The following is a 14,245-nucleotide window of genomic DNA, read 5'->3' as shown; positions in this document are numbered from 1 at the left end:
GTTTTTATAATTCAGGCTTTTCTGCATGTTTCTTGTCATTGATTTGAAACTATTATTTAAAATCCCCGATTGGGCATTGGTATTGTCAAACGACTTTTCAAGCAATGATTAAAAATTTATTTAATTTCATGTGGAATATTTTGATGATCCAAAGTAGTTCTGATCCTTTTCCAGATATTAATATTTCAGAATCAAATAAGGATCTATTCTTTATGACACATTCATAGAGCTACTTTAAATTTACCCTGCATAGTTTAAGTGCTTTTAAGGTCACGTACTCTTCTCAATGTTTCCAACTCATGCACTCCTCTGCTGTTCCCTCCAGGAGACTGTCCCCCTAACTCCCCCAATTTAACATCAAAAGCTCACCCATGTGTTAAGGAGAAGGCCAAAATTTACTTCCACTGGGCTTTCTTCCCTGACTCACTGAAGAGGCAGCCACACCCAGAAGTGATTTTTCCCTCTTGTGAACTCTTATAACATACAACATAGTATTTGGTGTTTCCCTTAAGGATGTTTATCATGTTTGTAAAATTTTCAAACTTTGTTTAGTGCATAGGCCCTTAGAGGGCCATTTCTGTCTTTCTTTTTATTGAAATGTAGGTGGCCTACATTATTATGTTAGTTTCATGTGTACAACACAGTGATTCAGCATTTATATACATTACAAGTGATTGCCATGATAAATCTAGCTACCACCCACCACCATATGAAGTTGTTGCATATTATTAACTATATTCCTATGCTGTACATGGGATCCCCATATTCTATGGTTTCACTTGTATGTGGAATATATATTTAAAAAAACAGAACAAAATAGAAACAGACCCATAGATACAGAGAATAGTACCTTGGTTGCCAGACGGGAAGAGAATGTGAGGATGGGTGAGTCAGGGGAGAGGCATTAAAAGCGGTCATTTCTTATTTAATGTGTATCTCCTAGATGGCCTCACCCAACACTTCATACAACATCATGGGTACTTAGGAAATTTTGGTTGAAATAAATCATTGCAAGTATAATACACTAACACTTTTTAAGACATCTTGAAAAGTTATTTGATATACATTTATCCAGTCATTATCTACACATACAACTATAAATCAAGTATCACTACTTAATATGCAAAAACATTTAAAGAATAGAAAAACTCTTGGATGTATACGACTCTTTATTAAAATACGTCTACATTATCAGATTTTGGCAATTCTAAAGAATATAAAACATATTTCATTGTTATGGTAGGATATCCCTAAATGCAATGAAATATTACTTTGAAATTTGTGGATGCATAAAATGATACTTACCATATCAACATTGTCGATCTGGAAGCAACAGATTGCACTTTGTCAAGAGCATAAATCCAGCAAATATTCATGGGGAAAGTTTAGAGATGTAACATAATGAAAAAATTGTTTGACCTTAAAATTTAATTGTATACTTGATCAGGATCCCATAAAAAAAAAAAAAAAGATGGAGAGGAGCCAAGAAAGAAATAGAACCACTTTTTTTTCTTTTTGTTTGCATGTGAGATTCTGGACAGTGGAGCCTGAGACTAACTAACACTAAATAGGGTAACTCATATGAGGCACCATAGTACTAAAATGATAAAGCATTTAAGAGAAAAAAAATCAAGGTTAATGTTGTTTCAGTTGGCAAATAGGGTAGTCATTTTATCTTGGCATGTACCATATACTAAATATTTAAAATACCAATAGTTCAGGGGATGGGACTAAATAATGGGCTGAAATTTGAAATCTTATTTAATTACATTTAAATGTAGCTTACATATTTTGATAGGGCAGACAGTGGTTAGTATTTTCAATCCCGTGATCAGTGCAAACATTCTATGGATATAGGGAGGGGCCAACTTCATATTTCTATGTATTTATCTCAATGGATTATGTATATCATATATTTTAAAAAGCTACAGGGCTAGAATAGAAGCCTGTGGATTGAAGGGCCAATATATCAAAACACATAAGTTTGAATATTAACCCACTTTCATGAAGGTGACAGATGGTGTCTCGGCCAGTGCCTTTAGTTAGTGATATTACCAATCCAAACCCAGCAGTCTTGCTCTGCATGACGATAATTCTCACAACTGCTTTGTGTGTCTTTCTGAAAAAAAGCTACACAAATGTATAAAATATTTTTTCTAATTGCTGAAACTTTCAAAAAAAACATATTTTTTTTGGTTTAGTGCTGACATTTTTTATTGCATATTAACCAAGTTTAATAATATGTTAGGCTATTTATCAAGTAGAAAGGCAGGATCTAATCTGCTCACCAGGTTCTGCAGCTGAGGCATGAGAAAATGAATATTATTATTCTAGCTCATTTATATAATCATGCTAGTTCAACTCTGGGAAGAAAATATGGAAAACCTATATCTTTTTTTATGTACTCTCAAGATTAATTTTGGGTTTATTTTATTAAAAATTTAACAAGTGTTAAGGAAATACTTTACATGATAGAAATATTGAATTAATAAAAAAATGCCATCAGGATCAGAAAGCAATACATATGTTGGGGGTGCCTGAGTGGTTTAGTTGGTTGAGCTGCTGACTCTTGATTTTGGCTCAGGTCATGATCCCTCAGTGATGGGATTGAGCCCTGTGGCAGGCTCTGAGCTGAGCATGGAGCCTCCTTAAGACTTTCTCTCTCTCTCTCTCTCTCTCTCTCTCTCTCTCTCCCCCTCTTCCACTCCCACCCCTCCTCTCCCCCGCCTCACAAATTAAAAAAAGCAATACATAGGTGATTTCCTACATTTGCTTAATAGAAATATAGTAGTAGACCATCTTGTTCTCACTCCAAAGAGAAATGTAAGTGGGTCCCAAGAATAGAGGCAGATGAGATGATTGAGTGTTGTGGAAAATGATTGGCTACATCTTATGAAGTGTTAGACACTGAACATATAAATGCAATCAGTAAAAACACATACATATAGTATATTTATATAAGTTTATTTATTTGACAGAGAGAAAGTCTGAGCAGAGGAGGGGCAGAGGGAGAGAGAGAGAGAGAGAGAAAGAAGCAATCTTAAGCAAGCTTCATGCTCTGCACTGAGCCTATCATGGGCCTTGATCTTATGACCCATGAGATCATGGTCTGAGCAGAAATCAAGAGTCATATGCTTAACCAACTGAGCCATCTCCCCACACACATATTATTTCCATATCTATTTACCTATCTATATAGATTATCTATACCTAGAGAGAGATAAAAGGAACATATTCTTTATTATGTTTGACTATACCTTTTTTTTTATAATGTTACTTTTTTATGAGTTGAAGAAAGCCACTCAAGGTTCCACACATTCCCATTTTATCTATCATGGCTTCTTTATATTTTACTTTGTATCAGTTGAATTGGACCCCATAGCTTTTCTCCTTATACCACCAGTCAGTGGAAATGCAGATCTACTGTCACAGCCCCTGGTACTGCCCATTACTTGTGTTTGAAAGAAGACTTCAAACAACTGATGAGATCACACCCCCAGTCGACAACCTGAATGCGTTTGAGAAACCAATCTGAGCAGAGAACTTAGTTATGCTGTGCCTGGACTTCTGATAGATGGGTATTTTTTTCAGTCACTAATTTTGTGGGGATTTGTTATGTAGCAATAGAAAAGCAATGCAGTTTTACTTATACCTAATCCTTTGAGGCACAACTAACAAGTGTCCACCTTGCATTAGCTTAGTGAGAGGAAATTTCCCGGAAGTCGCAGTAACCACGGAAAGGGTAGGGCTGCTCATCTGAGATGCAATTGGGACGTGACCCTCAAGTACTGCCAGGGCTCAGTTGGAAACCATCGCCGCTCTCTACCTTTGTTGCCTTCATTGTCTCAGACCACTTTCTTCCGCAAAATAAGCAAAACAATTGCTGGGTTCTTGGCAGCATTGTTCAGGGTTTCATCACCGGTGAAATGATCCCTTTCCTCAGCTTTTATGGAAGATTTTCCAGCACGTTGGCCTCATCTGAGTCATCGTGGTTTTACTACAACTAGTCAAGTGTGGTGTCAAGGAAGATGATGGGCGGACCACACCCTTGAGAACCATATGCTTAGCATGTAGGCAAGATCCTGAAGAAAAAAGAAAAAAAGAAAAAAAATCTGTTTATAGAAGTCCAGGGGAATGCTGGGAAAAGAAAAATGATAAAAACAGTAGAAGAAACAAATATTCATTCAACAAATATTCATTCATATATGCCAACAACTCTAAACCCTGAAGGTACAGTTCACGGATCTTCTGCCATCAATGATGCTTACTTTCTGGAGAGTAGAGATACACATTACACACATCAACAGAAAGAGGTATAATAAAATAACATTAATAAATTCTCAGGAAACAAACAATAGGATTCAGAGGTACTGTGGGTGACAAGGAGGAGTCCATTTTCTGTCCTGAGCAGTTTGCCAAGGTTCAGTTTTTGGAGTGTGGCTGAGAACTTCTGCTTGTTTGCAGATAAAACTTTTTTAGAATCCAAAGACTCGTAAGAGATCCGGACTTAATATAAGAAGTTTAAATTCTGTATCTCTACCTTTAAGCTTTTATTCTTCTTTCTTTCTCTCTCTCTCTCTTTTTTGAGAGAGAGAGAGAGAGAGAGAGACAGAGAAAGAGAATGCATGTGGTGCAGGGCCAAAGGGAAAGGGAGGGAGAGAATCTTAAGCAGACTCCGTGCTCAGCAAAGAGCTTGACCTGGGGCTTGGTCCTAGGACCTTGTGATCATGAACTGAGCTGAAATCAAAAGTGGGAAACTTAAACAATTGAGCCACCCAGGTGCCCCAAAGATGACTAAAGTCTCTGGCTCAACATTTCTCATTAAAATTTTTTTTTACATTTATTTATTTTTGATAGAGAGCACAAGTGGGGGAGGGACAGAGAGACACAGAATCCGAGGCAAGCTCCAGGCTCCGAGTTGTCAGCACAGAGCCCAACTCAGGGCTTGAACCCACAGACCACGAGATCATGACCTGAGGTGAAGTTGGACGCTCAACCGACTGAGCCACCCAGGCGCCCTGTCAACATTTCTCATTTTAAAATTGGCATGATCATTCCTATTTCATAGGGCTACAGTGAGCATTACATGGGATGATGAATATGTGTGAACCACACTGAGAGGTGCCTGGCATACAATAATTACCTAAAATTTGCTCTTGTAATTCTGCGCATAGCTCCATTTTGTCCTGTGTATTATTGCTTCCTGATTATTAAAACATGCATACTTATTAGAATTTGCATATCCAAAACCATAATTTCATTTATGTGCTTCAAAACAAAGTAGAAAAATAATAAAAAGTAAAGTCCAATGAGAATATATGAAAAAAATTCAACTTAACTAAAATTCAAGTGAATACTTATATTAAAATAACAAATAGTTCCTCCTTTTCATCTACCCAAATATAGAAGATATTTGAAAAAACTTTTAATGTTTGCTTGTTTTTGAGAGAGAGAGAGAGAGTGCAGGCAGGGGAGGGTTAGAGAGAGAGGAGACACAGAAGCTGAAGCAGCTCCAGGCTCCAAGCTGTCAGCATGGAGCCCGGTGTGGGGCTCCAACTCACGATTCGTGAGATCATGACCTGAGCGGAAGTTGGACGCTTAACAGACTGAGCCACCCAGGCGCCCCTAGAAGATATTTTAAAAGAGAGAATAGTCTTAACTAACACACAGTAAAATAGTTTAAGTTATGATATGTTTACAGAGTAAAAAAAAACAGTAATGGAAATAACATTTATTATATATTTTCAAAAATATTAGCCTCTAATTATGTTATTATGGTGAATATAAGTAAATAAACTATAAAATTATGAGTTCAGTATGATCCAAAATACTTAAAAATATAAATTAAAATAAAACACACATGATGGGAAATAATACAAGATGTTAAATCACTTGCTACTTTTTTCTGAAGAGTGATTTTTTTTACCATTTCTATATTTCATGCCTTCAAATTTATTACAAGAAGTGTACCTTATTTTATGTTCAGAAAAATATTTTAAAAATTAAATGTGAACTGTTTTCTTATAACCTGCAGAATGCCAAACATTTTGGCAGAACTTCCTATTTTTTTATACTTCTGTATACAGATATTTCATGGAAGTCTTTTATTTCAGTCCTTTCTTCTAACATGGAATTATCCTAGATGCTTTCAGCAGGATGTGAGTTAATGCAGAGAATGGTGTTTATAAAAGTCATCAGTAAGGGCTTGCAGAGACGCAGGTCCTTTTCTGGAGGTCCAGAACCGACACACGTGGGAAGCCATAGGAGTCTCTGAAGCAGCTGCTGGAGGCCATTAAAACAAGGAGTCGCCCCAGGAGAACAGCAGCTTCTCTGTTCAGAGGCTGGAGTCAGAATGCCTGCAGTTCCAATTCTGAGATCAGAAAGTCACAGTCATCCCCATGCTACTGAGCACCCAGAGGGATGGAGAAGAGTTTGGGTATGGCTTTCTTGGCCATTAAGAGAACATTTACATTTTTCTTCTCAAATGTTTGCTATATGCAAATCAATTTTTGTATTATTGTTTTTAGTGATAGTCTTTAGAATGAAATTCAAAGGTATTGTTTTTTTAAGTTTATATTTGAGAGACTGGGGGGAGGGGAAGGGAAGGGAAGGGAAAAGGAGAAGAGAAGAGAAGAGAAGAGAAGAGAAGAGAAGGGAAGAGAAGAGAAGAGAAGGGAAGAGAAGAGAAGAGAAGGGAAGAGATGGGAAAGAAAGAGAAGGGAAGGGAAGGGAAGGGAAGGGAAGGGAAGGGAAGGGAAGGGAAGAGAATCCCAAGCAGGCTCCACGCCATCAGTGTAGAGCCCAAAGCAGGGCTCGATCCCATGAGCCATGAGATCATGACCTGAATCGAGATCAAGAGTCAGTTTAACTGACTGAGCCACCCAGGCACCTCCAAAAGTATTATTTTGATATAGATGTGTACCCACACATAAAATCAAATCACATCATAGCCAGTATCAAAAATTGTAAGGCAAAATATAGAGGTTAAAATGAAGATTTCATTAAGTAATTTTGTCTAAATTATAGCAATTAGAGCAAAACTTACATTATGGAATTATATCATCGGTTCAATCAAAATTTAAAAAACTTAGCCATTCTTTAAAACACAGTATGTTAGCATGTTTTTCTTAACTATGCTCTTATTTCGCTTCATTTACCTCTAGATTTTGTTCTATTCTGCTTCTGTCTTCTACAGTTCCCTCTATCTATATTGTCTTAATTCTTTGCATTAAATACTCCAAAAGAGGCATAGGGAGCTTCTAAATTTCCCATTATCTAAAGATGAACTTCTTATCCTTTGTCACTAATACCACTATTGGACACATTACAAGACTGCCCTTCTATTTCAGGTAACTTTATAAAATTAGTGTTTCTTAGCTTCCTCCACGTGTATAGTACCCTCTTATATATAGTGCCTCTCCCAGCAAGGAAACTTGACCTGAAGGGAGCTGTATTCTTGCCTCCCACACTCAACTTGTTTGATCTCACATACTAAATAAAATACAGCCTGACCTCCATCAAAACACGTTTCTGCAACATCTCCTTGACTTTGGGCTAAAGGCAAGATGGCTAACACTCCACTGATTTCCAAGATTGATTTGGCTGGCTGATCAAGTGTAAAGGTAGCTGTCTCCTTTTCCCTTCATTGCTTCATGTATACACATGAGGTCAAGAGAAAGGAAAGCTTTCTCAATAAACAAACTCTATCCTTCAGTAATTGGACTTGACAAACACCATCTCCTGACAGAGCCTTCAAATACATTCTCATCAACTATGAATTGGCATAAACACACTCATGGTTTCGTTAGTTTTTATTTGCTTTAGACAAACATGTAATTTGGAAGACACTCCAAATCACTGACATAACTTTGTGTTCACATGCTTGTTTTAGGCAAACATGTCTATGCCACATTATGCTATAAAACATGATGGGTAAATTTCTGATTTTTTTCTAACTTATTTCTAAGCATAGTAACATTCACAATTGGTGAATATTTTATTTTTATTTTTTTTAAGTTTAATCAGTTATTGAGAGAGAGAGAGAGAGAGAGAGAGAGAGAGAGAGAACGTGGGGGGAGAGGCAGAGAGAGAGGGAGAGAGAATCCCAAGCAGGCTCTGAGCTATCAGTGCAGAGCCCCACACGGGGCTTGATCTCACAAACTGTGAGATCACGACCTGAACCGAAATCAAGATTCAGACGCTTAACAACTGAGTCACCGAGGCACCCTTATTTTTTTAAATAGGCTCCACACCCAATGTGGGGCTTGAACTCACTACCCTGAGATTAAGAGTCACATGCTCTACTGACTAAGCCAACCAGGTGTCCCACAATTGGTTTATTAATGACTTCCTTTAAGAGATATGCAAAAAATTCAAGGATATTTATGCATGCTTAAATAATTCTCAACATAAATGAGCTTCCAGTCATTTTTTATATGTTTTCCCCTAAAAGTATTACAATTTGCTGGTAGTTCTAAAAACTCTACTTATGTATACCAAAATTGCATTTGGTCTCCGATAATTATTTTTAACAGAACTACATTGCCTTTTTCATCCCATAAGTAGTAGATGATATGTTGGAACTTTTATATGGAATGATTTCAATACTAAAAATTTTTGATCTGAAATAGAATTTTCAGTCACATTTTCAAATCAGTCACATGGGTCAATAACAACACATATATGTATTGAGTGCCTACAAGGCACTGTTCTAGGTACTGATTTTTTAAAAAAATGTCCTTTAAAACACTACTTTGCAAGCTTATAATAGTGCTATATTACTTTTATAATTTAAAAATTGCCTATAGTTTTCTCATAGTTTCTAGGGATCAGAAAGTAGGATGTCATTATTATATTATTACACTGATTCATTTTATTTTTATGTTATTCATCACCCTACATACCACTTCTCTAAATTGTGAATCAGCACTTGAATGATTTAACCCTATTTTTCCACAGGAGATTTTTACACCACTAAATAGATGCTACAACTATACAGCCAAGAGATATTTCTACATTGTTTTATTCATTATAGCATGTGCAGCATTTTAATTACTGCACAGAATGCAGATTTCCCCCAAGGGCACCCACTGTGGAAAATGTTTAAATGTAATCACAATAAATCTTCTTATCCTTGTTATTTAAAACCTCCATCATTAAAACTCTGGGTTTTCCTGAAATACTGTTCCTCCCAGATCCCATTTCAGAAAAGTCATGCTTAAAGAGAACAACAATAGAATGGGTCCAAAAACATTTTTAGTTAAAACTTATGAAGACACTTTCATAGTGTGCCACTTACCATTGTGTGTGCAAGCCAAGGACATTTTTATGATTTGACAGTTATCTAATCTACTGTTTATAATATACGGAAGTTCATTTATTCTCTAGGCATCTGGGCTTTATCTGTCTTGGTGAGTTTTTTATGAGTCATCCAACAAATTAAAATATTTCAGGAAGAACAAACAATGAAATATAGAAATAAAGTAAGTCTGAAAAATCAGGAAATAGTAATATAGTGGTTTGGGTAAAGTGACTCTAACAAAAATGTTATATATTTTGTATATAATATTATGCATATACTATTATGAGCCATCTACATTCAATTTGAGTTATCTTTCTAAATAACAATAATAACCCATAGTAACATTCTGACTTCGCTTATCAAGCTATTTTCAAATACAAACACAAAAGCAAACAGAAATGATAAAGGTAAATAGTGGGAGTGTAAGATTACTAAATACTAATGATAATTAAGTACACAGTAGTAGCTGGGGCGCCTGGGTGGCTCAATCAGTTAAGCATCCAACTTGGGTTTGTAGGAGGATTCTCGCACAGACAGTCATGACCCTGAGGCTTTTCTTTCCAGGGAGCAACTTTATTTGTGCCGGCATTGACTCAGTTGGGTTTGTACCCAAAGCACTGAGCCCTGAAAGCCACTTGGTGTAGTTTTTCATACGCTTTTTACTTCTTTGTCTCCCGTATATGGTAACACGCAAACAGGCAGTCTGAGTGGTCTCATATTACAAGGTCATGAGGGATGTCATGTATGCATATAATCAGGTTGCCTTAGCTGTTTTGTTTGTTTTTCCTTCCTAAGAGAGTGGACCCTACCACAGGCTCAGGTCATGATCTCTTGACTTGTGGGTTTGAGCCCCGTGTCGGGCTCTGTGCTGACAACTCAGAGCCTGGAGCCTGCTTCAGATTCTGTGTCTCCCTCTCTCTCTGCCTCTCCTCTACTCATGCTCCGTCTCGCTCTGTCTCTAAAAAATACATAAATGTTAAAAAGAAAATTAAGTACACAAGTAGCAGATATTTCAGTAGAAAAGTAAGCATTTTCTAAGGTTATTATATTTAAAGATATGATATGTAAGTTCTAGAAGCCATGTGAAATTTAACATTGTGCTAGACATTAAATTTAAGTTTTTGTGTGATTTTGAAGAAACCTATAAAATACAGCCAGAATACGTAGTGTTATGGTGTTAATGACGTTGAGTTGGAAAGCAACCTGTGTCCACAGGTTTGGAATTAGAGACAGATTTCCAGGCTCTTTTTATAAATTACTCTTTCCTTTCTCATCTATTAGCTACATTTTGCAAAAAGTCTAGGTCACCTGATGAATTAGTTCATTTATTTTAATGAGGTACATACAGTAATGTATGAAAAATAAAAACCCTTTAAGCATTGCAGGATCCTAAACAGAAATGCTATTCCTGACAGCAATCTAGTAATCAAGGCTTGCAAAGCTGTAGCTTGGAAAATTTGTTGTATTTCTTCCTCTTATGGACATTTTCAATTAAATATAAAGATTTTTTGCTTCACATGGTGGTTTTAAATTGGTATTTCATCATTTTATGTATTGCTGGCACTGGCTCTGGGTTATTTAGCATTTATTAATAAATTCCATTTTGACCTTTCCCAGGTTTTGCTATTTATTAGGTGTTTTTGCACTATTGCAGAGATGACTGAGCAGAATTGGGGAATTTTTTTTTACCCCTTTTAAAACCTCATACTTTATTTTTACGTTGACCTTTAAAGTTGGTATGTAGCTAAGATTTGAAAGTTCTGTTTAAAAACCACCCTGCTGAAACATCAGACAATCCCAAAAGTTCAAAACAGATTGGCTAGCGGATGGCTGAAAGCTGAAAGCAAAGGAGTCCAGGAAGAAGAAGAGAGAAAAGAAACAAGGAATGTCGGGAGAGGGAGGACTTTGGCATATTCGCCATGACCACTTGTTCCGTAAATCATCACTGACTTAGGAAGGCAGGACGTACACTTTGCGTAAATAAGTCGTGTCTGATGGAAAGTGACTTCTGAATATGCTTGAGTATATTTGGAGAAGGGACATTTTGTTTTTCCATTTGTTTATTCTACCTTGAATAGACCACCCTAGTTTTATTTAGTTGATTTCATAAAACGGGTCAAATTTATCCCACGTTAAAATCTGTGGGATGTTTCGTTTTTTTAAGGATGCAGTCACTGATTGGTTTATGTTTTACGCTTGGTTCATACTTGGAGTTCCAATGCCAGAGATTACAAAATGGCTTAAAGAATAAAAGCTGTCTGACATAAGGTCAGAAGGATTATAATTCTCTTATTGCTTGTGGCCAATAAAAGCCATAAACACGACTAATTGTGTTCTGCAGAGTCCCATAAGCTAGTGGAGTAATGCTCTTCCTCATTTGGAATTTTTCCGGACTGCTCATTTTTTATCGAGGCCTTGGCATCTGCAAGAAACTATTTGTTACCTGCGTTTTCTAATGGACAACAACGTTCTCTTTTTCTTCATTAAAGTGTCATCCAGTGAAAGATGAAATCTCGTTTTTAATCAAGCAGCAAAGTGTAGCTGATTATATGTAACAGAATAGTTTGATGTTTATAGAGCTATTTAAAATAAAAAGGCATCATTGACTGAGATAAACTATAGTGTAAATAACCCATGTGTAGTAATAAAATGGCTTATTACATGATGAATGGTGCCAAAGAGTTCAAGTTTTATCAAAGAACTATATTTCAAATTTTAATCCAACTTACTCTTTCTTCTCCTATCTTTGAAGTATGGAGACTATCTCTTTAGTTAAGCTTAGAAATATGCCGTTGAAGCATCATAGCTAAAATATTTGGCAAAACTGTGAAACATAGATCTTGACTTTGTAAAAATTAATAATTTATATTGATTCTGGGTTTCAAAAGTGAATTCTCCAAACTTTGCTAGAGTGTTCTGCCACATATTGTGTTACGTACTTAGGAAGATGCAGATATAAGTCAGGAGTCACATGTAGAGTTCCCATCCTCGGGACAGCCTAGGAGCCCGTATTCACCCTCCATTTATATTTGCTCTATTATGAAAAATCTTAACGTTGATTATAACTTTTGGAATGTGTGCGTGAAGAAGAAGGCAAGGGTTCTATTTATTCGAGTGAATTAACTGTCATAATGGTAGAACAGAACTGGAATCTAATGTACTTTGTCATATATTTTCTTTTTTCAAATAATGTATTAAGATAATATTTATACAACATGAAGTTAACCGTGTTAAAGTGACACTTAAGTAGCGTTTAGTACATTCACAAGGTGGTGCAACTACAATCTTTAGTTCCAAAAGATTTCTATCACCAAACTCATTAATCAGCTTCTCCTCATTCCCCTACACCCCTAACCATAGCAACCAGTCTCTATGCATTCACCTAGTCTGGATATTTCATGTAATTGCAATCATATAATATGTGACTGTTTTGTGTTTGGTTTCTTTCACTGAACATATTATTTTAGAGGCTTATATTTTCTCCTAAGAAACACCTATTCAGTACTAAATTATGTTTATCCTTGAAATGTTGGAGAGCAGACAACAAATGTTGTTAGTCCAGAGAGACCGGGGCAAAATTTTCGAGTTTCCAATTACAATACTTGAGGTATAGTGCATATTATTTAGCCTTTCTGGGCCACATGCTCTTGCACATAATTAAGAAAGAAATAACTATTTATTAGGATGATTTTGAATAATAAATGACATAATGTTTAAGAAGTTCTAGAACGTAATATGTCCTCGATTTTTATTCCATTCAACCATGGCAGAGATAAAATTGTTGCAATATCTTCATAATTCGATGATCGAATTGATATTTACTCAAATATTTCTGTTAATATTTATTGACTTGTAGGTGAGTGAATAATAAATACAACTCATCTCACATATATCAATTTTGTCATTACTTTGATTCCATATCTATAACGATATTCTGTTTTTACTTCATAAATTTTAGTAAAAGTATAGAGTTTAATGGAAATTACCCTTAAAAATCACAACATTGTTATGTTTGGTCTGCAGACTATTTTGCCTGAATTGGAAATTTTTTTAAAATTTTTGACCCATTTTATAAAATTTCTACGTTAATGATGAAATTCTTCTACAGAAGACGACGTATTCCTTAGGAAAGAAGTTTCAACAAAGCAAAGCAATGTTGGGTCACAAAGCTGTTTCTGCCTTACATGGAGATTGTTATTCAAAATTACACAGTTAAGCTGCTTTTATCTAAGCTGAAGAAAAAAATCTATTTTATGGACTTGATTATGATGCAAAGGACAGCAGGGTTTTATTTTTATAAAATGGAAATCTGATATTTTGTCTTGAATGTGAAAATGGTCAAACCTCAGCCCTAATGTTGTTTATGACTCCACAGAATATCAGGGCAAAGGATTCTAAATGTAGACTGAAATTATAAAGAAAAACGAGTTAGTTATCTGTCCTCATCAAAGGGAGCTTTCACAAAAACTAAACTTAAAAAACAAAAGTGTCAGGGACTATTATCTTGAATTTTTAAGTAAGGGAGTCTCTCCCCACTGTGTTCAGCTATATGTATCTTTGTTGATTTTGTTGTTCTTATTAGACATTCCCTTAGTTAATTTTTATTTTTATTGCTTCTTTTTTCTTACAACTATTTTAGTTCATTTCTTATTAGTTCACGACTTATTTGATACATTTGTGGAAATTTAATCTGTCCTATGTCATTTTACATGATAATTTTATTGAAATGTTTCATCTGAAATTCCTTTGAAGCCCATGAGAAATAAAATATCTTTTTTGTGATGCCGTTTTATCAAATTTTATGATGATCCTCCCTTAAGGAATATCACACACACACACACTCTCTCTCTCTCTCTCTCTCTCTCTCTCTCAAAATAAATAAATAAGCAAAATAAACTTGCATTCCCTAATTTCTAAACCAGGAAGTAAAACATAATTTCCCTC

The sequence above is a fragment of the Lynx rufus genome, unplaced genomic scaffold (assembly GCF_022079265.1).
Source record: "Lynx rufus isolate CCGP_SWC_20201006 ecotype Redwood Valley unplaced genomic scaffold, mLynRuf1.p SCAF_20, whole genome shotgun sequence".
Taxonomy (NCBI): domain Eukaryota; kingdom Metazoa; phylum Chordata; class Mammalia; order Carnivora; family Felidae; genus Lynx; species Lynx rufus.
The sequence above is the reverse complement of the archived record's forward strand: the minus strand, read 5'-3'. Positions refer to the sequence as shown.